Genomic DNA, 24,176 nt, shown 5'->3' on the forward strand with positions numbered 1-24,176 from the left:
AATCTAATCACCTAAGGGATGGCAGCATGAGAAGAGTTTGATGCCCTGTGCTTGTTCTGAGATTTAGGGGACTATGTGCAAGGACCAGTGAGAAGCTTCTAGGGGCTAAGGGTGGCCTTTAACTGACAACCAGCAAGGAAACTGAGATCTTAATCCTTTAACTGCATGGAACTGAATTCTGCCAATACCTGGAGTGAACAAGGAAATGGACTCAAAAGCTTCCAGAAAGGAGTGAAGCCTGCTAACACTTTGATTTTAGCCCAGTGAGTCCTACACATGACTTCTGACCTATAGAACTATGAAGCAGTATAGTTGTGCTCTTTTAAGTCCCTAAAGTTGTGCTAATTTGTTATGGCAGTAATAGAAAACTAATCCTGAAGCCTGAAGGCATTAGTGTAATATTTTCAAAGGGCTGAGAAAAATGAACTGTTAACCTAGAATTCCATAATTAGCCAAACTTTTATTTTGCCTTAATTTTTGAATAAAGACACTCTCAGACCATCAAGAATGGAATTTACCAACCGTAGATAAACTTTCATTAAGGAAGTTAATATTTAAAGGATATGATTCAGGGAGGAGGTGGAAAACACAAAAATCTAGGCTGCAAGAAGGCAGCATAAACAAAAAATGATAAATATGTAAATGGTAAATAATCATTGTATATAAACAACTAATAACTTGGAGATTAAATAAGACTGAAATAAAACACTGAGAAAAAAGAACCATGTAAAAAAGTAAAATGGTGGAGTAATGAATACAGTTAAGTAGTTAAAAGGGATTTAAAGTCCTTGTGTTGTTCAAGAGATTAGTATTATTGTTTATTATGTAGATTAAAATTTAAGGGCAGCCACTGAAGGAAGTAATGTACCTAACTTCTAAATAGTAGACAAAAAAGAAAAAGTAGCACTACAAAGGAAACTATAAGTAAGGTGAAAAGACAGCCCTCAGATTGGGAGAAAATAATAGCAAATGAAGAAACAGGCAAAGGATTAATCTCAAAAATATACAAGCAACTCCTGCAGCTCAATTCCAGAAAAATAAATGACCCAATCAAAAAATGGGCCAAAGAACTAAACAGACATTTCTCCAAAGAAGACATACAGATGGCTAACAAACACATGAAAAGATGCTCAACATCATTCACTATTAGAGAAATGCAAATCAAAACCACAATGAGGTACCATTACACGCCAGTCAGGATGGCTGCTATCCAAAAGTCTACAAGCAATAAATGCTGGAGAGGGTGTGGAGAAAAGGGAACCCTCTTACACTGTTGGTGGGAATGCAAACTAGTACAGCCGCTATGGAGAACAGTGTGGAGATTTCTTAAAAAACTGGAAATAGACCTGCCATATGACCCAGCAATCCCACTTCTGGGCATACACACTGAGGAAACCAGATCTGAAAGAGACACGTGCACCCCAATGTTCATCGCAGCACTGTTTATAATAGCCAGGACATGGAAGCAACCTAGATGCCCATCAGCAGATGAATGGATAAGGAAGCTGTGGTACATATACACCATGGAATATTACTCAGCCGTTAAAAAGAATTCATTTGAATCAGTCCTAATGAGATGGATGAAACTGGAGCCCCTTATACAGAGTGAAGTAAGCCAGAAAGATAAAGAACATTGCAGCATACTAACACATATATATGGAATTTAGAAAGATGGTAACGATAACCCTATATGCAAAACAGAAAAAGAGACACAGAAATACAGAACAGACTTTTGAACTCTGTGGGAGAATGTGAGGGTGGGATATTTCAAAAGAACAGCATGTATATTATCTATGGTGAAACAGATCACCAGCCCAGGTGGGATGCATGAGACAAGTGCTCGGGCCTAGTGCACTGGGAGGACCCAGGGGAATCGGGTGGGGGGTGGGGGGGAGGTGGGAGGGGGGATCGGGATGGGGAATACATGTAAATCTATGGCTGATTCATATCAATGTATGACAAAACGCACTGAAATGTTGTGAAGTAATTAGCCTCCAACTAATAAATAAATAAATAAATAAATAAATAAAATAAACTACAAAAAAAAAAAAAATCCAAAAAAAGGCAAATTGGAGAAGAGGCAAAAAAGAATCAGAGTTAGTTTAACCATGATACCAAAAGATAGACAACAGTACAAGATAGGAAAAGTACAGATACTCATTTACATAAATAGATTCACAAATTCTAATCAAAATATTAAGAAATGTAATTCAGTTCTGTATAAATAAATTATGGTCGAGTTGGGTTTATTTCAGAAATGCAAATACAGATTAACTTTAGAATATCTATTGATGTAACTCACTATATAACTATATTAAAGGGTATGTTAATTTCAATACGTAGAGAGAAATCATCTGATAAAGAATTTATAAAAGGATATCTACCCAAAACCTAGAGCAAGCATCATATTTCATGGTAAAACATTAGAGTGATTCCCTACAAAATCAGGATGAGACAATGCTGCTTCCTATCACCATTTATCTTTAGCAGTGTATTAGAGCTCCTGTCAAGCACTGTAGAGAACAAACCAAAAGACTAAAATTGGAGAAACAAAAATGTCATTAAATCACTGGAAATATGATTGTCTATAGAAAGTCCAAGAAAATCTGGAGACAAATTACTAGAATTAATAAAAGCATCCTGCAAAATTCTAAATAGGAATTTATATAAATCAATTTCATTTCTATGCATGAGAAACAGTAAATGTAAAGTCTTTTTTTAACCAATATTATAGCAACAGAAAACTAGAATTAAATTTACAAAAGATATATAAATATTTCACAAAAAAATGACAAAACATCATTGAAAGGAATCAAAGATGACCTAAATAATGGAGAGATATACTATATCTCATTAAGAGGAAGCCTCAATGTAATAGAGATGTCTATTCTCCAAAAATTTAATCTCATCAATTCAATATAATTTCAATCAAAATCTTAAGAGGTTTTCTTCATAGGAGCTGACGGAGTAATTATAAAACATATTAAACAAAAAGGTACAAGAAGATCCAAGACAATTTTAATGAAGAAAAACAAAGTGGAGGTGACTTGACCTGTAATGTACTATGACTTATTATATTACTACAGTAATTAAGATGTGTTATTGGTGTAGGGATAGACAAAGAGACCAACTGAACAGAATAGAAAGCTCCAAAACAGACCTGTGCCAATATGGAACCTTGAGAATATGTGTGTTTTGAATACATATATCAAATATATATGTATTGACTACCCCCCAAATATGTAAATTTATATGATAAGGAGAGAATTAGAGTGAAACAAATTAACATGCCGGTTCTCCAAAACTGTCTAATAATCCTTGAAGAGGCCCAAGGGAGTCTAGAAAAGGATGAACCAACTGAACCTGGATTATTCAATATTATATGCATGTTGTGACAAAACTTCAAAAAATAAAAAACCAGTTTGTTGGAAATAAGACTGTTTCAGACTTAAAAACAAAAAAAGGTCCTTAGGAAAAAGCAGGGCTTCCAGGTAGCTCAGTGGTAAAGAATCCGCCTGCCAATGCAGAAGACACTGATTCAATCCCTGATTTGGGAAGATCCCACGTGCTGTGCAGCAATTGAGCCCATGGGCCACAACTACTGAGCCTGCGCTCTAGAGCCCATGTGAGGCAACTACTCAAGCTCCTGTGTCACAGAGCCCGTGCTCTGCAACAAGAGAAGCCACCGCAATGAGAAGCCCGCGCACTACAACTAGAGAGTAGCCTGTGCCCTGCCACAACTGGAGAAAATCCTGAAGACCTAGCTGAGCCAAAAATAAATATTTTTTAAAAAAGAAAACATAACCAAATTAAACAGAATTTTCTGAATTTCTTCACTGAAACTGTAAATTCATTTGGAATCTAACTTCAACTTCACAAGTTCAAATTACTTCTATGGTTTAAAACCATTTTCCCTGGGGAAGAGAGATCTAACTTTTGATGACATACATGTGCTTCAGAGTGTTTTACAAACAATGGCCTTTTTAGATATGGAGATGGTTAATTTACATGTATGGATGTGAGAGTTGGACCATAAAGAAAGCTGAGCACCAAAGAATTGATGCTTTTGAACTGTGGTGTGTTGGAGAAGACTCTTGAGAGTCCCTTGGACTGCAAGGAGATCCAACCAGTCCATACCAAAGGAAATCAGTCCTGAATATTCATTGGAACGACTGATGCTGAAGCTGAAACTCCAGTACTTTGGCCACCTGATGCGAAGAACCAACTCATTTGAAAAGACCCTGATGCTGGGAAAGATTGAAGGAAGGAGGAGAAGGGGATGACAGAGGATGAGATGGTTAGATGGCATCACTGACTCGATGGACATGAGTTTGAGCAAGCTCTGGGAGTTGGTGATGAGCAGGGAAGCCTGGTGTGCTGCAGTCCATGGGGTCACAGAGTCGGGCACAACTGAGCAACTGAACTGAACTGAATTTACAGATGCAAAGGACCTGACAGACAAACAGCTGATTTACCAAAGAAAGTCTGTAGATACAAAATCGGTGGTCATTTGGGAGAACTGGAAACAAATTCCTACAATTTTAAAAACCTGCTGCGCTAATAATTAAAATCCTAACTCTTCTTTGCTCAAACACACATTTGTACCAACAATAGCAAGAATTAGTACTATGCAGGCAGAGGAACAGAGCTGCAAGTCAAAAGTAATTTTATGTTTGGCTATATTCAGTTTTACCATTATGTAAAAGAATACATATCTTAAATTTTCGGGCAGTTCAGAGAAATATTGATGAAAAAGGAAACAAGAAAGAATAAAAATATCCCATTGTATCATGGGACAGAAAATATCATTGTTTTTTTTAATGAGATAGAATATCTTTTTAAATAGTTCTATTGTATTTATATTCTCCTTTACAAAATTCCTTCATTTATGTATCTTAAGAATATAATATAGCTTACAAAAGTTGAATATGCAAGAGTTTCTAAAAAAAGTTAAAATAAGTTGCCAAACCAGACGGAAACAAAAATATTGTTATGAAAAATTGTATTTTTTTCCACAAATTATTTTCTTAATTAGTCATGTTCAGAAAAGAGAATTTTACTCCACACTGCTTGTGGAGTAGAAGTAGGCATAACCACTTGTGAAGTAATCTGACAATATCTAGTATATTAGTTTTCCATTGCTGTGGAACAATTACCAGAAACCCAGTGTCTTAAAACACATTTATTATCTAACAGTTTCTGTGAGCTAGGGTTATAGGCACAGTTGAACTGGTTACTCTATTCAAGGTCTCACAAAGTTGCAATCAAGGTGTTAGGTTGTCTTCTCCTTTGGAGGCTTGATTGGGAAAGAATCCACTTCTAAGCTCTCTCAGATTATTGGCAGAATTCATTTCCTTGTGGTTGTAGGGTTGAGGCTTCTGACTGGTTGCACCCAGGTTCTAGAAACCATCTACACTTCCCTGCCACCAGGCCCTCTCCACAGGCAGTTTTCAACATGAAAGCTTGCTTCTTCAAAGGCCAGTAGCAGTGTGTCAAACTCCAGTCAGCTAAGATAGAGACATATAATGAAATGTAATCATTTTTACCATATTCTACTGGCCAGAAGTAAGTCATAGGTCCTGCCCACACTCAAAGGGCAGGGCAAAAACAAAGGGCAAAGACCATGGGGGCCATCTTAGAATTCTGCCTAGCACATCTAGTAAAGTTTAAGATGCAGTGTCTTAGGATCTAGCAGTTTCCCTGTACCCACGAAGATCCATACAAGAACATTCATAACAGCATTGTTTGTAATAGCAAAATCATTGTTCTATAATGTAAACTTTAAAAAATTTTAAATGCAAAAAGATTCAGTCAGAGAGACGTTAGCTAACAAAATACTATGTATGGTACAATAACATTTTTGTAAAAGTAGCATATTTATAGGAATTCTGCTTCAGCAATGGACTACTATTGTCTTGAACAAGTCTTCCCACCACTGATTACAGCTGGGCAAAATATAATAAACATTAAGGCACTGAGGAGCTTACCACAGCAGTGAGAACTTGTGAACTTGTGGGTCCAAGATCTGGAAGAAAGGAAAGGGAACCCATCAGAAGTGAGCATGATGTTTGCCATTATCTTTCCACCTGAAATTATTGCTAATTCTGAAAGCGGTGGCTGAAAAACTGTGTAGAGTTTTTGGCTGTCTCATGGAATTGAAGAGCCTGAATCAAAAGGAAGAGTGAAGTGAAAGTCGCGTTTGATTCTTTGTGACCCTGCAATTCTCCAGGGCAGAATACTGGAGTGGGTAGACTTTCTGTTCTCCAGGGGATCTTCCCAACCCAGAGATTGAACTCAGGCCTCCCACATCGCAGGCAGATTCTTTACCAGCTGAGCCACCAGGGAAGCCCAAGAATATTGGAGTGGGTGGCCTATCCCTTCTCCAGCAGATCTTCCTGACCCAGGAATCGAACAGGGGTCTCCTGAATTGCAGGATTCTTTACCAACTGAGCTACCAGGGAAGCCCCGAAAAGGAAAAGAGGCCCTAGTAAATACTCCAGACGTTTGGTCAGGACCCTTATGGGATACTCTAACTAGGAGAAAGGGTGAACTGGAAAGAAACTAGTTTTCACACACCCTAAAGTCCAGCTCTGAATAATATTAATATTAGCTCCTGATTGGAATAAAGTGATATGTCCCAGCTCAGCTGTGGTGAGGCATTTGTTATTGTTTAGTGGCTAAGTCGTGTCTGACTCTTTTGCAACCCCGTGGCCAAGTCTCTCCCTTAGAACACACTCCCTTTCACCAGGGCCGTTGATCGAACTCAACACATCCTACAAAACACACCTTTAGTGGGAAATACTGATGTGGCAGAAAGACATCCAGGACAAATGAACTCTGCATAGTATGGTCCTCTCTCCTGCTCTAATGTTACAGTTACCCCATTTCTTTCACCCTGCTTCTCCGTGTGTGTTTTAGGTTGATTTGATAAACCATGTTATATGTGAGACTTTATATTCTGTGACCTCTGCTTGGCTGCCTTCAGTCTTTCTTTAGAAGCCACTGCTCAAAAAGAATCCCCCAAAGAGAATTCCGTCAAATTTAACAGTAACAATTATTTGCCCCAAATTTTCGTTGGAGAGCATTTGTTAAGGGTAAAGCCGGCGTTCATGTTTCATTTAATTCCTTAATGAATTCTGATACTGCTCAGTGCATTACCAGGCAAAGCGGAAGGGAGAGAACCAAAAAGGATATACCCAGAAATTTTCTCAAACGTGCTGCATGTGAATGCCTTAGCCATGAGGCGCTGACTTATAATTCTTGTCAAAATCCCTCAGCCTTCATTCATTCCATTATTTATTCAATAAACGTGTTCTAGGTAACAAACGTGTCAGTGGCTAGATATAGACAGAGGTGAGCGAAGATCGACCCGCCGCCCGGGAAAAGCTTCGAAGACAAGACATAACTTTGCAATTCAACCGAAGAACCACCGTTTCATTGTCACTCCAGCATGACTCTTCAACCCTTGTCATTAACTGCCAACCTTCTCAATCGGACCTTCTCCCGGACTCCGGACTCTCCACTGGTTCCCAGCTAACCGCCAGAGCTTCCAAAGACAGTTGAAAGACTACATCTCCCGGCAGCCTCTGCAGCAGGGTTGTGGAGAGGCACGCGCAGGCGCGCGGCCCGGCCCCCGCGCGCAGGCGCACTGCGAACGCCGGCTGAGCTGGGTCTCGCTGTGCTGGGTGCGCGGCGGCGGAGGCGACGAGCGAGGCCTGGTGAGCACCGCGAAGGGGCGAGCCGACTCTTTCGAGGTTGTGTGCAGAAGACGCACGGCAAGCGAGCGAGCGAGGCAGAGGCTCACCCCAGAAGTGGCACCGGGATCGGTTGCCTTGAACCTGGTGAGTGCGGGGCTGTGGCGGCCCCCGACCCCTCCCCCTCCCGCCGGCAGATTCGGCAGTCCTCGGCGGGACCCGGGAGAGGCCCCGCGGCGAGGGCGGGCCGCCGACTGTGCTCGAGCTCGGGTTCCTGGGCCTGGGCACTCGCGGCGCGTCCGTGCGTCACGGGCCCGGTTGTCCTAACGGCCGCGCGGCGGGCGGAGGGGACGGTGGGGGTGGGGAGCGCTGGTGTGTTCGCCATCGGGAACGCCGGTGGAGGCGAGGCGAGGCGGGGCGGGGCGGGGTGGCGCGGCAGCCGGGCTGTAAGCGGCGCCGGGGACTGCGGGGCGCAGAGGCTGCGGGGCGGCGAGGAGGCAGCGCGGAGCCTAGTAGGCAGCGCGGAGCCAGCGCCGCGGCCCCACGCAGACGGGCGGGGGGCGGGGGTGGGCTGCGCAGAATGTGCCGTGACTGAGGCAGGTGAGAATAGGGGGTGGGGGTGTGTGTAAAAGCCCTAACTGAGACAGTAGGGAACGGTCTGGTCTCGGAAATTCACAAGTTTCAGCCAGAGTCGGAGGTTTGGGGGAGCGGGGGGTGGGGAGGGGGGCGGGCGAGTGGAGACGGCCGACTGCAGTTTACAGATGTCATAACAACATGGGCCTGAAGCGGCTGACAGGGGTGTGGTAATTATAGGAATGACAGAACTTAGTCTGCACACAGCGTGTGTCAGTGGTGATGCGAGGGAAGCTCAAAATGGGAGGAGAGAACTGAAGGATGACTGGAGTCCGGGAAGCCGTCATGAAGGAATGTTTTCGGTTTGAATGGGAGTATTTAATGTTCCGCTTTTAAGCAAACGATGTCAAGATAATTCATTTTTAAGGTTTAAATTCTGAATAAACAGTTTGGAAGTAATTTTTTCTAAGCATACTATTAAATAACATTTCTAACTTTTTCACTCTTTTCCTTTAATAAACACTTCCTTAAAAACCTGTTTCTTAGTAGTAGATGAGTAAGTGATTTTTCCCTCTTCATGTTACTTCAAGGCTCATTAGTGACCTTTTTTTCCTTTACTTGTTCTTGAGTTTGTAATATTTTGAAAGTAATTCACAAACTATTCCCCTTCCATTTTAAATATTGAAGAGATGAAATTTCAACTTCAAAGGAAAGGAAGGATGAACTCTTGTTGTACTTTTACTGAAATAATTTATTCTTTGATGGCACTATTGTGTTTAACACCGGGTTTTTAGTTGGAGAACTTGAGAGAGGTTAAAGGGGTAACGTTTAATGGGCTTTTTTCCAGATACTGTGCTAAATAAATACTTTTGTAGAGTAAAAGGTTTAATGCTTACAGTAACTCTGAAGTGTGTTATTTTTTTTTCCTTTTCTACAGATTAAAGCTTTGAGGGTTAGAGAAGTTAAGTAACTTACCTAGGTGTTCCAGCTCTTGTTAGAAACAGAATCACTGCCATTTTAGGAATCATTTCTCCTCTCCTTTCATACTTCTTGGTTGTGTTTTCTTTTTTTGGTCCATCCATATGCTCAGAGACTGGGGATGTGGACATGATCAAGACACTGTTCCTGTCCTCATGGAATTTATAGTGTTGCAGAGAAGACTAACAGATAATGACTATAAATATTGACTGCATAACATTTTATCTGTCATTATAATTGAGCGGGAGCTGTACTGAAAAGCAAAGGAAGTTCAAATGGAACCAAACAACGGAAGCCTTGAGTGTTTACAGTCTGGGAGAGAAGCAAAACATGCATTTATAAAAACCTAGACTAAGCTAAATGATAGAACTTAACACTTCACCTGAAGTCAGTGTACTTGCATTATGTTACTTTAGATCCTTATAGAAATTCCGTCACAGACTGTGAGTTAAAATTTTGTACTTTGACTTTTATCTAGGATTGCAACATGAGAAAAGGGACATGAAAAAACTCTTCCTTGCTATCCAAGACACTGTTTATAGTTTATTTACTGATCCTTATAAAGTATAAACCTTAAAGACAAGTTCTTTTAAGCCCTCAGTGACAGGTCTTTCTGTTATCCTTCTTTGTTTTAAAAAATTTTTTTAAACAAATGACTGCTTTTATTAGATCATTTCTATTCGTAAACCATCCTGTTTCTCTTTATGCTTTGGCTATCAGGAGGCTCAGAGCTGTGTTCAGCTTTGGTAGTTTTCATAATTTTCCTTAGCCTCGACTGTGTTATAAACTATACCAGATAGTCTGGAATTGCTGCTCTCAGTTGTTTCCTGGACTACTTGTTCTCTGTTGCTCTCAATTTTATTTTTACCTTTTCCCTCTCATTTGAGAGTAAGGTTTATATATTTTATCTACAGTATGTTAGCATAATGTTTGTTGAATTAATGATAAAGTCTTGATGATTTATGAATTTGTTTTTAAGTCTGTCAGATTGTTTCTAGAAGTATGTATGCTTTGTATAAAATCAGTTAAGACTTTTGGCCATGCAAGTAAAGGTGACTGGCATAATGATAAAGATAATTCCCTGTTACTCTCTTTAAGGTTTCTGTATTTTGCAGGGTATTCTGAATTCAGCCATAATAATGGAATAAAACATTGAAAATGGTAAACAATTCAATTAGCTGATTGGGGCTGATTTTACTCTATTCTTGCTGCAGTAAGTAGGAGGTGGCCCCAAGCCAGCGGGGAGCCAGATAGGACCATCATTAGAAAATTTTTAAGTCTTTGCAGTGACAGAGCAGGGATGAAGACTGATGGAACATACAGTTTTTGTTTGTTTGTTTTTGAAGTTGATAATGCTCCTACACAACAGACCTTAGTGATAAAATGGTTCTGATCTAGTGTATTAGACTAATTGGAACAGTGTTTGAAAGCAGGCAATAATCCAAAATGTGGATAATGAGGATAATCTCCTTCACATAACAAGAATAATGCTGCACTTCATATACAAAGATAAGTCTGCTTACTCATCATGATTGATTTTTCAGTGTGAGGAGGGATATGTGCTGAGTTGTCCATGAGTCTTTGTATTATGTGACCAGCAAGGCAGCTTGGGGTCAAAATGGGGGTTTTTAGCTAGGGAGCAGAAAGACAAGCAAAAGTTGCTCTAATATCTGTTGATGGGTCACCTACATCAGGTGTTTTCACCTAATTATCCTTGCAGAACCACATTGAGAAGGTGGTTACATGTACAGGATGGTTAAGTAACTTGTCCTACTTCACAGAGTTAAGTGGTGGAGCTGGGATTCAATCTCAGGGCTATTTGTACTATGTTCTCATCAATCATTAAAGCTTGATTTTGTCTTGGTTTGCGGTTCAGTCTTCTCCTCAAATTAGATATAGTTTGTTTAACACCAAGAAATAATATTGTGAATATCTACTGTACTAAAAGCTGAAAGGCTGTTGGAGTTCCTTGCCTTACTAGCAATAAAAAATACAATTTTTAAATTAGAATAGTATCTGTAAAACAACTGTTCCCTGTCCCAGCCTTTACACTTTAGAGGCTACTTATTTATTTCTTATAGCTGTTTACTCTTTCATATTTATAAATAAGTTGCTTCTATTGCTATTTCTTGATACAGCAGTTTTAGGCATTATCTATTGACTTTCCACATTTACACATATTCTTTAAATATATTTATTATTAAGTCAGCATTCAGTTATAACTATGTAAATAATTATAGCAGGACTATGCAGTGTATTATGATATCATTTCTTCTCTTAACCAATTTTTGTCTTTCCAGTAGTAATATCTATTTTCCCTTTTCCATTTGAGACAGCTGTCCTAGAACCTTCTATCCTTTTAAAGTAATCTGTACTGATTACTTTCTAGGCTTACTGCACAGCCGTCACCCTGAAACTTCTCTTTATGTCACCTTAAAATTTTCTGTGCCCTTCTCCGATATTGGATCTCCTATTTTCCATGTTTTTTTTTTTTCCCACCTCCAGAGAAAGGGTACCTGGGAAGCAAAAACTTTATGGTTTTCAGATCTTGCATGGCTGAAAAAAAAATCTTTATTTTACCTGTACATTTCATCAATCATTTGAGTACAAAAATCTAGGCTTAAAAAGTTTGGAAGTCATAGTTCCATTGTTTTCTGCATTCTAATGTTGCCATTGAAATCCATAGCCATTCTTATTCTTCATTTATATGTGACCTTCCCTGCCTTTTTCCCAATCTCCAGAAGCTTTTAGAGTTTCATTCTAAACCCCTGAAATTCCATAGTGTGTCTAGATGTGGGTTTTGTTTTTTTTTCTTTCCCTTTTTAAGGGCACTCTGGGTCCTTACAAGCTGGGGATTTGTGTCCTTTAGTTTTGGGAAATTTATTATTAGGGCTTTAGGTAAAAAGAGTTATGCTTAACTATGTTTCCCATTTTTGGACACTATCATCAGACTATACAAGGTCCTTTAAATTTTTCTCTTTCATTTCTGAGCCCTGCTTGCATTACCTTTTCTGGTAGATACCCACTGCATTGTGGCTGATAGATTCCTTGATTATATATGAATCATGAAATATGTAGTGTGTTGTGTGTATGTATATTTAGTTTTTGTATTGTGTTATAGACCTTGTTTGACTTTTTACTGTTTTTACTCAGCATTGTTTTGGAGACCTTTCTGTTTTGTGTGTACGTAGAATTGTGTATAATGGGCAGGGAAAGCCTAGAATCCTAACCATTAAGCCACCAGGGAGCTCCCCTTCCTGTCTTTCTTTTTGGTTTGCAGGAGTTCCTTGTGGAGATTTATTGGTTATAGGATTGAAAAATACCTTCTCTTGGCCTGTCATCTTTATGTTGGTTTTGTCCATAGTATCTTTTATTGAATGAATTTTCTAAATTTGATGCATTGTTTCTTTGATAATCTCTTGCTTATTTGATTTTTTGTCTCTCTTGGGATTTATTTTATTTGGGTATTAGAATTTTTTGGTTATTTAAAAAAAATTTTCTTTTCCTTCCTATTTTCCATCACTTAGTCTTTTTGTTCTGTTTCTTGAGATTTTTTTTTAAATGTTATCTTCCAACCCTTCTATTGAATTTTAAATTCCTGTTCATATTTAATTTCTTAGAGCTCATTGTTATGATATCGTTCTATTTTTTGATAGACACTATGAGGCTTTCCAGATGGCAGAGTGATAAAGAATTCACCTGCCAGTGCAGGAGATACAGGTTCAGTCCCTGGGTCGGGAAGATCCCCTGGAGTAGGAAATGGCATCCCACTCCAGTATTCATGCCTGAAAAATTTCATGGACACAGGTGTCTGAGTAGCTGCAGTCCATGGGGTCGCAAAGAGTTGAACACGAGTAGTGACTGAGCACAGCACCTCACTCTACCTTTAGTAATGCCTGGGGGTGGGGAGTGGTGCCCTCCTGTCTCTGAAACCTCCTGCTTGTGGGCTGTATGAATCAGCTTCTTACAGGTGCTTCAGTTCAGTTCAGTAGCTCAGTCATGTCCAACTCTTTGTGACCCCATGGACTGCAGCACACCAGGCTTCCCTGTCCATCACCCAACTCCCAGAGCTTGCTCAAACTCGTCCATCAAGTCGGTGATGCCATCCAGCCATCTCATCCTCTGTCGTCCCCTTTTCCTCCTGCCTTCAATCTTGCCCAGCATCAGGGTCTTTTCCAGTGAGTGAGTTTTTTGCATCAGGTGGCCAAAGTTAATGGAGCTTTAGCATCAGTCTTTCCAATGAATAATCAGAACTGATTTCCTTTAGGATTGACTGGTTTGATCTCCTTGCAGTCCAAGGAACTCTCGAGTCTTCTCCAACTCCACAGTTCAAAAGCATCAATCCTTCCATGTTCAGCTTTCTTTATGGGCCAGCTCTCACATCCATACGTGACTACTGGAAAAACCATAGCTTTGACTAGACGGATCTTTGTTGGCAAAGTAATGTCTCTGCTTTTTAATATGCTGTCTAGGTTGGTCATAGCTTTTCTTCTAAGGAGCAAGCATCTTTTAGTTTCATGGCTGCAGTCACCATCTGCAGTGATTTTGGAGTCCAAGAAAATCTGTCACTGTTTACATTGTTTCCCCATCTATTTGCCATGAAGTGATGGGACTGGATGCCATGATCTTAGTTTTTTGAATGTTGAATTTTAAGCCAGCTTTTTCACTCTCTTTCACCTTCATCAAGAGGCTCTTTAGTTTCTCTTTGCTTTCTGCTATTAGGGTGATGTTATCTTCATATCTGAGGTTATTGATACTTCTCCCGGCAGTATTTTTGATTCCAGCTTGTGCTTCATCCAGCATGGCATTTCGTATGGTGTACTCTGCATTTAAGTTAAATAAGCAGGATGACAATATACAGGCTTGACATACTCCTTTCCCAATCTGGAACCAGTCCATTGTTCCATGTCTGATTCTAACTGTTGCTTCTTGACCTGCATACAGATTTCTCAGGCAGCAGGTAAGGTGGTCTGGTATTTTCATATCGAAGAATTTTCCACAGTTTGTTGTGATCCACACAGTCAAAGGCTTTGGCGTAATCAGTAAAGCAGAAGTAGATGTTTTTCTGGAACTCTCTTGTTTCTTCTATGATCCAGTAGATATTGGCAATTTGATCTCTGGTTCCACTGCCTTTTCTAAATCCACCTTGAACATCTGGAAGTTCTTGGTTCATGTGCTGTTGAAGCCTATCTTGGACTGCAAAAGATCAATTTTTATCCCAAAGAAAGGCAGTGCCAAAGAACATTCAAACTACTGCACAGTTGCATTCATCTCACATGCTAGTAAAGTAATACAGGTGCTTAGGCTTCAGAATTCTCCACTTCACTAGTAAAATATCATTAGATCATCTGTTTTAAGGCTTCTAAAAAGTTTTTGACATCTCATCTGTGACCTTTGATGCTCTCTTTTTGTGTTCTATCTTTGTAGTTCATCCTTTTTTTAAAAAAAGTTATAATTTTGGTATGGATTAATCTACCAAATCCATCATTTTATTTCTTAAACTCTTTATCTCTGGTCTGTTCATTCTCTCCATGGTATTTGAGTATTGTATAATCAGTACTTTAGTGTTGAATAAAATTAAATTTCTGAGCATTAAGATGTTAATATGTTTTGGGAGGAAAGCACATACATCCTAAAGTGCTAAATCTTAATTTAAACTTATGAGAACCCTTTTAAATGTATACATAATAGATATATTAAATTCAGCAATGAATATGAATTGGATAAACACAAGTTTGCCCCCACGCCCCTGCCCCCTGCGCTCCCATGAAGGAGTCCTTTATGCCTTTTTTGGGGAAAGATTTCTGTTTAAAAAAGTCCAACTTATAAGAGGGGAAGTAGTTTTCACTGTTCATAAAGACCTGAAGTCTTCAATCAGAGGGCTTCCCTGGTGTCTCAGATGGTAAAGAATTTGATGAAATAACAACATGTTGAGTTGATAAAATTCTAGCCAAAAGTAAAGAAATTTAATGTTTTAGTTAGGCCAAGAAGCCTCATTGTAGTAAATTATATGTTTCCACCTTTACTTTTTGAAAGTTTTTCTTATTGTGTAATTAGTATATTGCCTACTGTAGAAAATTTGGAAGATAAAGATATTAATTTCCATTTAAGATTTTTATAAGTTATGAAATATTTTTAAAAATACAGAGAATGGTATAGATTGGGGATTTGTTCCCACCACCCAGATTTTTCATGTGTTAATGTTCTGTTTTTCTTATTTCCCAATATATTATGATTATGTCTCATAGCCAAGCCCTCAATTTGGAATTTTTAGGTTTACAATTTTTCAAGTATCATTCATTCTGCTGTCATCATTAAAATCAATAATATATTACATTGATTTTATTTCCTTTGGGTACATTCCAAAAGTGGAATTATTGAATCTTGGGGTGTCAGTTCCCAAAATCTTTGGTAAATATTTTCCTTTAAATGTTTGGATATTGAGAATGTCTTTGTGGAGCCTTGCACAATGGAAACCCATAAATACTGAAAGGTGAGGTTTGTATTCAAGGTTATAGTAAACGTCTTTAGAAAGGTTATAGTAAATGTCTCAGTTAAAGAAGGTCTGAAGCTGAGACATGAAAGAAAGGATGGATTTCTATTAGATTAATAGAGTTGAAGCTGTAAGATGTAATCAAAGATGAGCACCTAAGAATCGTATTTGTTGCATTGACTTCTCCCAGAAGAGGCTTATTGCAGGGTTTTTCAAAATTTGACCCCACTGAATACAAGAATGTTGTCACTAAAATAAGATATTCTAATGATTTTACAGGGAAGACATGGGTAGGATATTTTAAATTTCATTTTTCTTTCCTAATTTTTAATAAAATATTTTTAAGGGACCTGTTACTACTTGACTCTAGAAGTGAAAATCACTTAGTTGTGTCTGACTCTTTGTGACTCCATGGACTGTATACTCCATGAAATTCTCCAGGCCAGAATACTGGAGTGGGTAGCCTTTCCCTTCTCCAGGGGGTCTTCCCAACCCAGGGATTGGACCCAGGTCTCCAGCATTGCAGGCAGATTCTTTACCAATTGAGCCACAAGGGAAACCCACTTGAGCAGAGGCTGACAACAAATGAATAATAAATATTTACAAATGGGAGAGCATATACTCTGGAATGCAAACTCACACCTCTCCATTCTCTAATGAAAAAATATATTCAAAAAATATTCACCAATGAACTGAAAATTTTTTATACTTAAAATTCATTTATGGTTAAATTTATAAGTCTGTAACTTGCTTATTTTGTAGTCATACTTTCTTATAGTTTTGGTTTTTTAATATTAAGTACATGTCACGTTTTCTTATAAAATTATGCTTTATTTATACAATGGAATTAAATATACTAACATTTTTTAGTGTTGCACAAAGAATATTGTGAATGTTAAATATTTACAGTGGTTAGCATGTGTGTTTGGGATTTATTGACTGCTTGGATTGACTCAGCATACTGAATATAGTGTATACCAATATAATAAAAATGTAGATTGGTGATGAAGAGTGGGAAGAGTATTGAATGAATCAAGGCCGAAGGAACTTGTAGGACAAAGAAGTTCAGATTTGATCTAAGAAGTGCTAAAAACTCATTCTAGGTCCTTAGACATTAAAATTACGCAGTGACAAAGTGTTAAGATTAAACTGAGAGCTGTATGAAGGATGAATTAAAAAGCAAAGAGTCTGAGGTAAAGGAAGGGTGGTTTAGAGCTGTTGCAGTTATCTAGCTGTAAAGAATAGCAACTGAACAACTATAAAGTTATTTAGCTGTATGATAGGCACCTAGATCAGACTGGTGGCAGTGAGAATAGATAGGAATAGATAAAATCAAACACTTTTGGATGGAATAATAGGCAAAATTTGATTATATTAACTAAATAGACATGAAGGGGAAATTGGGAGATTTCATTTTGGAAGAGTACATTTCTATTTTACTACCAGTTTTGTATCTTGTTTTTAACTTTATTGCTTTTGGGGCTTTATTTTCTTAGAAAACAAGGAAAATTGGGCATAATGGCTTTAATTTTAAAGGCTTCTGGTTCCTGAGACAGTGCAAAGTTATTGACAATAACTTAAATTTTTAATTTAATCACTTAGGTGATAATATCCTAAAGATGTTTGCTTAGTATAAAGATAATTTTCTCATTCTTTTACATGTTCATTTTATTATAAATCGCTATAGATTTTATTTCATTTATTTGTTATCTGAGGTCTCTTCAATCCAGCTGCAGCCTACATTTCAGTTGTATTTTGCATTGAAATGAAAAGAGTGTTAGTCGCTAAGTTGTGTCTGATTCTTTGAGACCCCATGGACGGTAGCCCGCCAGGTTCCTCTGTCCATGGGATTTTCCAAGCAGGAATACTGGAGTGGGTTGCCATTCCCTTCTCCAGTGGATCTTCCTGACCCAGGGATTGAACCCTGATCTCCTACATTGCAGGCAAATTCTTTACCCCCTGAGCCACAAGGGAGACAAAATTACTTTGCATTCAGTTCAGTTCAGTTCAGTTGCTCAGCCGTGTCCAACTCTTTGTGACCCCATGAATCTCAGCATGCCAGGCCTCCCTGTCCATCACCAACTCCCAGAGCTTACTCAAACTCATGTCCATCAAGCCGGTGATGCCATCCAGCCATCTCTCATCCTCTGTCGTCCCTTCTCCTCCTGCCCCCAATCCCTTCCAGCATCAGGGTCTTTTCCAGTGAGTCAACTCTTCGCATCAGGTGGCTGAAGTATTGGAATTTTATCTTCAACATCAGTCCTTCCAATGAACACCCAGGACTGATCTCCTTTAGGATGGACTGGTTGGATCTCCTTGCAGTCCACGGGACTCTGAAGAGTCTTCTCCAACACCACAGTTCAAAAGCATCAATTTTTCGGCGCTCAGCTTTCTTCACAGTCCAACTCTCACATCCATACATGTCCACTGGAAAAACCATAGCCTTGACTAGACAGACCTTTGTTTGCAAAGTAATGTCTCTGCTTTTTAATATGCTATCTAGGTTGCTCATAACTTTCCTTCCAAGGAGTAAGCGTCTTTTAATTTCATGGCTGCAGTCACCATCTGCAGTGATTTTGGAGTCCCGAAAAATAAAGTCTGACACTGCTTCCACTGTTTCCCCATCTATTTCCCATGAAGTGATGGGACCAGATGGCATGATCTTAGTTTTCTGAATGTTGAGCTTTAAGCCAACTTTTTCACTTTCCTTTTTCACTTTCATCAAGAGGCTTTTTAGTTCCTCTTCACTTTCTGCCATAAGGGTGGTGTCATCTGCATCTCTGAAGTTATTGATATTTCTCCTGGCAATCTTGATTCCAGCGTGTGCTTCTTCCAGCCCAGCCTTTCTCATGATGTACTCTGCATATAAGTTAAATAAGCAAGGTGACAATATTTTGCATTAGTTTCCAGTAAAACTTTTGCTGCCACTATCGAGATTTTCAGTTGCATGCAGATGCATATCAGAATACGCTTGGTAATTTTTGAAAGAAAAAACCAACACTAGAGACCAGGTATGTGTCAGACCTATTACTTCAAATATTTGAAAGGACAGTTGTGTCTGTTTTTTAAAAAACCTCCCACGAGGCAAATATAGTCTCCTCATTCCCTTGCTCAGAGAGAACTCTGTCTCGTTTATTTCATTTGTGAAGAAATCCTTGATTTTTTAAAAAATGTTGATTATTAGAGCAATTTTAGGTTCCCAACAGAATTGAATGGAAACTACTGAGTTCCCATCTATTACCTACCCCATATAAACACAGTGTCCCTCACCACTTACATTTTCACCAGAATGGTACATTTGTTATAATCCAGTGAACATTGACGCATCATTATTACCCAAAGCCAGTAGGCTACCTTTAGGTTCATTTTTGGAGTTGTACACTCTGTGGATTTTAACAAATGTAAAATGACATATATCAGCTGTTATAGTAGCCAACAGAATAGATTCACTGCCTCCAAAATCCTCTTGTACTCTGCTGTTCATCCCTTAAACCTGGCAACCGCTGATCTTTTAACTCTCCAGTTTTGCCTCTTCCAGAATGTCATAAAACTGGAATCATGTGGTGAATACAATATCCACCCAAAGAGGGAGAAGGGTACTTTATTAAATAATCAATCTCATGTATGGATACTGATTTAAACATTTTTAAGAAAACTAATAATTATAAAGAACAACACACAGTGACCAAATGTGTTTATTCCAAGAGTCAAAAATCATTGTTAAGAAATGTATTAATATCTCACCATATTTAATGTGTCAGAGGAGATAAACAATGACCATTTTAATAACTGCCTAAAAGACATTTGATCTAATTCAACACACATTCAGGGTTTAACTTTAGTGAAATAGATATGGATGGGTGGTACTTACATGTGATTTTTTTTAACTATCTCTACTATGACACAACTGGAGCTATCATAAATTGCTGATAGAAATGCATGATATAGCCACTGTAGAAAGCAGTTTGACAGTTTCTTGTCAAGTTAAATATATACTTAACCATGGTGGTGGTTTAATCGCTAAGTCATGTCTGGCTATTGGAACCCCACGGACTGTAGCCTGCCAGGCTCCTGTCCATGGGATTTTCCAGGCAAGAATGCTGGAGTGGGTTGCCATTTCCTTCTCCAGTGGATCTGTATTACCCAGCAGTCTCACTCTTAGGTTTTACCAAGTACGATGAAAATCATTTATCTAAACAAAACCCATATATGAATGTTTATAGTAGCTTATTCATCATCATCTCAAACTGCAATCTAGATGTCCGTCACTGGTGAATAGATAAGCAAATTGCAGAATACAGTGGAATATAATTCAGCAGTAAAATGAATCAGTTAGTAATAGATACAACAATATGAAGGCAGCTCAGATTAGTTAATACTGAGTGGATGAGGCCACATGCAAAATGCTGCATATTGTATGACTCCATTTATTTGACATTCTGAAAAATGAAAATTATAGGGACAGTTTGCCTGGGATTGGGGCAAGTGGATTTATTACTAAGGGACCTGACTGAAGTTTTCGTAGGTGCGAAAAATGTTCTTCATCTTCATAGACATGTTTACTTAAATGGCAAGTGTTACTGTAGGTAAATTTTGTTGCTGTTGTTCAGCCACTCAGTCGTGGCTGACTCTATGACTCCATGGACTGCAGCATGCCAGGCTTCCCTGTCCTTCACTGTCTCTAGGAGTTTGCTCAAACTCAGCATCCATTGAGACTCAAGAGTCTTCTCCACTACCACAGTTTGAAAACATCAATTCTTCTATGCTCAGCCTTTACAGTCCAACTCTCATATCCATACATGACTACTGGAAAAACCATAGCTTTGACTATATGGACCTTTGTGGGCAAAATAATGTCTCTGCTTTTTAATATGCTGTCTAGGTTTGTCATAGCTTTCCTTCCAAGGAGCAAGCGTGTTTTAATTTCATGGCTGCAGTCACCATTTGCAGTTATTTTGGAGCCCCAAGAAAATAAAGTCTTTCACTGTTTCCATTGTTTTCCCCATCTACATACCATGAAGTGAGGGGACCCGATGCCATGATCTTAGATTTTTGAATGTTGAGTTTTAAGCCAGCTTTTTCACTCTCCTCTTTCACCTTCATCAAGAGGCTCTTTAGTCTTCTTCACTTTCTGTCATAAGGGTAGTATCATCTGCATATCAGGAGAAGGCAATGGCAACCCACTCCAGTACTCTTGCCTGGAAAACCCCATGGACAGAGGAGCCTGGTAGGCTGCAGTCCATGGGGTCGCTAGGAGTCGGACACGACTGAGCGACTTCACTTTTACTTTTCACTTTCATGCATTGGAGAAGGAAATGGCAACCCACTCCAGTATTCTTGCCTGGAGAATCCCTGGGACGGGGGAGCCTGGTGGACTGCCGTCTATGGGGTCGCACAGAGTCGGACACGACTGAAGTAACTTAGCAGCAGCAGCTGCATATCTGAGGTTATTGATGTTGCTCCCTGCAGTCTTGATTTCAGCTTGTGTTTCATCCAGCCCAGCATTTTGCTTGATGTACCCTGCATATAAGTTAAATAAATAAAAAATACAGCCTTGATGTACTCCTTTCCATGTCCTATTCAAACTGTTGCTTCTTGACCTGCATACAGGTTTCTCAGGAGGCAGGTAAGGTGGTCTGGTATTCCCATCTCTTTAAGAATTTTCCACAGTTTGTATGTAAATTATACCCCAATAAACATGAGCTTTAAATAAAACAAAAAACCAGTGTCAAGAATGTCAGCTGAAAGTATCAGAAACAGAATTCAGTAGCTGATTTAATTCAGTGGCTGGCTTTAAAAAATTAACATATGGTAATGAGTAATTTTCCTATAAACAAACAGTGACCAGTTAGAATATAATGGAAGGAAACATTACATTTATCGTTGTAACAAAAGAGATAAGTGGAAATACATAATTTCTGACCAAAGAGATATAGTATTGTAAATATGTTCCTTAATCTATGAATTGAATGCTGTCTGAATATCACAGGATTTTTTTTTCTCTTCTTAAGACAGAGAAGATTATCTGAACCAAAGGTTCTCAATATTGTGGTCTCAAATTTACACATACCGTGGATCCTGAAAACCTTTTTTTTTTTTTCCTGAAAAGCTTTTATATTATTGTGTATCTGTTAATATTTATTGTTTTAGAAATAAAAATTACATTTTAAAACATAAGCATATACAACAAACATTCCATTAGCACCAGACTGATGATGCCATGTTATCACCATACCTCTGAAAAACTTGCGAGTGAAAGTGAAAAAAGCATATAACTGAGCGTATTATGGAAATAGTGTTCATGAAAAACATTTTTTTTTCACATGTTATACTGTTAGATGTGGAAAATTTTGAATCAGCCTTGGGTTAATGATGATGGTGGGGAACTGTTGCACTCACTCACTGGTACATTGGTGCAGTATTTTAGAGGGAACTTTGACAGTATTAAAATTTTAAATGAACATATTTTTGACCTTGAGATTCATTGTTTTTATTTCATTTATGGATATAATTGCAAAATAAGTACAAATACTTGAGAGAGAATATTGGTTACAGCATTGTTTGTAATAGAAAATTGAAGTGAAGTGAAAGTTGCTCACAGTTGTTTTCTACTTTTTGCAACCCTATGGACTATACAGTCTGGAATTCTCCAGGCCAGAATACTGGAGTGGGTAGCTGTTCCCTTCTCCAGGGGATCTTCCCAATCTGGGATTGAACCCAGGTCTACTCCCACATTGCAGGTGGATTCTTTACCGGCTGAGCCACAAGGGAAGCCCAAGAATACTGGAGTGGGTAGCCTATCCCTTCATCAGCAGATCTTCCCAACCCAGAAATCTAACCGGAGTCTCCTGCATTGCAGGTGGATTCTTTACCAACTGAGCTACCAGGGAAGCCCCAAAAGAAAGTTGAAGTCAAGCTTAATTGTCAGTGATGTGTCTGGTCTAGTTATTATGCTATAAAAATTACTATGTTGTTAAAAATGATATAGCTCTCTAGGTGTTGGTTTGGAAAGTTGAAAGTTGAAGCAGAATGCAAAACTGCATATAGAATTGCTCTGTCAGTATACAGTAATAACTGAAAGGATATGTATGTGTTTGTATAACCAATTCTTGAAAAGATATATGGAAAACTTGATAGTGGCTACCTTTAGAAACAGTGAGGGAGGTACACTTTCATTTTTCTTTTTATATCCTCCCATAGTGTTTGGATTTCTTTCTTTCTTTTTTTTTTTTTTAATGCTTTGAAATTCAAAGACACAGGTGCATTATATGAATGGTAGAAATTATTAGAAAGTTGGAGTCATTTGTGAGTTCTTGGATACCAAAATTTAACCAAAGAAGTAACAAAAAACCAAGAGGCCTTTGCATTTCTTATGTGTACTTACTTCTTTTAAAGAACAGTTGCTCTAACCAAACATGACTTACTACTGTTCTCATCAGTTGTTCTTTCTAAGGTCTCTGCCTTTATTTTGTACTCTCTTCTGTTTTGTGGGCCTTTCTCTTTTAGCCCCTGTAGTCCTGTCTATGCCTCACAACCTTCCTGAAACACCATCTTTTCTATGAAGCCACCCCTGATCAGTTTAGTCAGATGAGATCTTTTTTTGAAACTTTAGAGCTATTTATAGCCATTTCTTCATTACACAAATATCAGGTGTGATCTATATATGGGCCGGACAGTGGAAGTATGCTTTCATATGTTACTTCTCTTCACCTTATAAAGTATGGTCTCCATAGTGCTAATAAGGAAACCAAGATTCACAGAATTTTAGTATCTTCCCTACATCTTGGTGCTTAGAAGTAAATTTGAAAATAGGGCTTCAGTGCCAGACTTCTTCTCTGGACTTGCTTCTTATGTCACTTTAATAAAAAGCAAGTGAATAATTAAGTTTTGTGTGACTATTTCTTTCCTCTTTAGCGTTTTTCTAGTTTAAAATTTTTTGAAATAATTTAAAAAATAAAAAAAATTTTTTTTTAAATAATTTAAATCTTATAGATGAAATGTACAAAGCCCACCTGTTTACCTTTCATCCACTTTCCCCAGTTGTTCAGTGTACCTTCTGCTCCATTTATGTTATTGTTTATTGTCTCTCTGTATGTGTATGCTGTATTCCCAACTTTGCCTTTCCTTAATTGCTTGCCCTTCCAGCTCCATGTTGAATCTAAGCTTCTAGTTATTTAAATCTAATTGATTTTGGTTGTAAACTTTATCTGGGTCTTGCCCTGTTTCTGTACTACTATATCTTTAACCTGAAACTTCTGATTTTCTAATTGGGATATCATTGCAGCACTGTTGATATTATGCTGTCCTGTGATAGTTCAGAACCAAAATGCTACTTACTTTAGGAATCCAACTGTTCTCTATGTCCTTTCTCAGCACCATTAATTATGATTCCTTCAGAATTATTTGCAAATTCTCATCTGCATTGCACCAGTCTTTCA

General features: G+C 38.4%; 1 protein-coding gene across 1 annotated transcript in view; it reads left to right on the forward strand.

Moving 5' to 3' along the window:
* The first annotated feature begins 7,644 nt into the window (after positions 1 to 7,644).
* KPNA1 (karyopherin subunit alpha 1) overlaps positions 7,645 to 24,176 on the forward strand; it is a 68,101-nt gene continuing 51,569 nt past the window's right edge. Inside the window, exon 1 of the mRNA XM_043873792.1 lies at positions 7,645 to 7,841. The gene's annotated coding sequence lies outside the window, so the exon portion shown is untranslated. The remainder of the gene's footprint in view (positions 7,842 to 24,176) is intronic.

Source organism: Cervus elaphus, chromosome 19 (genome assembly GCF_910594005.1).
Source record: "Cervus elaphus chromosome 19, mCerEla1.1, whole genome shotgun sequence".
In the NCBI taxonomy this organism is placed as follows: domain Eukaryota; kingdom Metazoa; phylum Chordata; class Mammalia; order Artiodactyla; family Cervidae; genus Cervus; species Cervus elaphus.